Source organism: Octopus bimaculoides, chromosome 1 (assembly GCF_001194135.2).
Source record: "Octopus bimaculoides isolate UCB-OBI-ISO-001 chromosome 1, ASM119413v2, whole genome shotgun sequence".
NCBI lineage: Eukaryota > Metazoa > Mollusca > Cephalopoda > Octopoda > Octopodidae > Octopus > Octopus bimaculoides.
The window spans coordinates 13904933-13906930 of record NC_068981.1 but is presented as its reverse complement, the minus strand read 5'-3'; the positions used below and the strand labels follow the sequence as shown (position 1 = coordinate 13906930).

The following is a 1998-nucleotide window of genomic DNA, read 5'->3' as shown; positions in this document are numbered from 1 at the left end:
ATATATATATATATATATATATATATATATAAGATAGATAGATAGATAGATGACGGTGTACTGTAAATTTCTGTCTATCAAATTCACGCAAAAGGTTTTCGCCGGCCCGGGGTTGTATTAGAAGGCACTTGTACAGGTCTTCACGTAGTGAAACTGAACACGGAGCCCTCTGTTTGTGAAGGAATTCCTACCACACAGCCACGTCACGCAACGCCACACCAATATGTGACTAAGAACAACTAATTTACTTTGCAAGTTAATGAAACAAAGAAGAGTGATAATTATATTTAAAGTTTGAATAATATTGTTCCGCGACGCAATTTAATAGAACACAGATATCCATCGGAATCTCTATATAGTGGTTGTTATTGCGTTTGACACAGTGAATTTACAATCTCTAAAATCTCAACTAATTGTATTTTTGATTAAGAAATTAGTTTTATTCAGTTTACAGAATTATAATGATTATATTTGTGATTGTCTGAATCCCCAACACCACACAATTTTATTATTGGATTTCGTTACGCATATTCTGACGTATTTTATATATAGTAAGTATGTATAATATTTGTCAAAGGATCGAATATAATATACATATTAATACGTTAAATCATTGTTGTCTTTCACTGAAAACTCTGCAACTTATTTTGATTTCCTTAAGAATCTCAATACAGTAATTTGGGGACAACGAAATCACAATTGTGTTCCCTAATTTCTAAGATCCGCTCATAAGCGAAACCTTTTAAATATGTATTTATATACTGTACAACTATTTCCATTATCATAAGTCCCAACAGCAATAACAACATAATTTTAAAATAACATTATTAATAAACATAATATATCTTTTAAAATATATATTCTATTTGCTCACGTGATCTTCAAACATAATTTATGCTAAGATTAATATTCTATCAACATCACACACGTATGTATTTGTTATTTCAAAGAAAAGTTTTATTGTTTTGAAGGCGATGAACGGAGGAGAATAAAAGTAAGATGAGCTCAAAGAAGCATATATAAAGACTTTTGATAGTTTGAATTGTTCGATAAAGTTTCACAATATATCTAAATGACATAAGAAACGCCGTTTGAGGTCAATAGGTTTGATGATGATGTACTGGATGTTACATCTCTACATTGTCTAATGCATTTGTCATCAATAAAACGTCATACGTTAATACACTTTCCATCCCTACCACCTCATGCTACCTCATTTTGTTTGTGTCTATTTCTCCCACACTCATTATTTTCATATGTTAAGCTATGCAAGACAGTTAAGTGGAACTGTCTGGAGCACAATATCAAAATTGTCAGCTACACATTACCAAAATGAGGATACGTTCTCTTAAGAGAAATCAATTTAGTTTGTAAAAATGCTTCGTCAGCATTTGTTCAACCTTTAAAGCACGATCTACTCAAAAGTCAATGGAAGTTTATAAATTATGCATAAGCACTTTATTTCCCATTTTTCTATGCCATCATTACAAATAAAGAAATCATTTTATGTTAGTCTCATTTTTGAAATATGAACATTACATAGAATAAAAAAAGAGCAACAACAACAATAACAACATCAACAAAAATATTAATAATAAAATAGTAACAAAAAAAAAAACTAGCAGAATAACAATTGCAATGTTTAGAAAATAGTGATTCCATCGAAAACATGGATGTCAATAGACTGCCGGTTTTCAATAGAAGAATGTCCGACCTATTTAACTTGAAATCACTTAAATATTAAAATTAAACCCGTAGGTCAAGCTATCCAAAGGAAGATATTGATATGAGATATTGACGTGACGCTGGCACCAGCATTTTGTGGAAATGCAATGACGTTTAAGCTAACAAACAATGTAGTGCAGAAAAGTTCCATTTTCCAGGATAGGAATTCTCGGATATCATAAACACTAAGATACATTCGAGTTGTATAGATATATTATTGCATGTATATGTGCGCGTGTGTGTGGCGCATGGATACACATAAATGCATATATA

At 30.9% G+C, this 1998-nt stretch overlaps 1 protein-coding gene across 1 annotated transcript in view; it reads left to right on the top strand.

The window, feature by feature from the left end:
• The window catches only part of LOC106869364 (glutamate receptor), a 695940-nt gene that overhangs the window by 587382 nt on the left and 106560 nt on the right, over positions 1-1998 (top strand). The window lies entirely within an intron of this gene.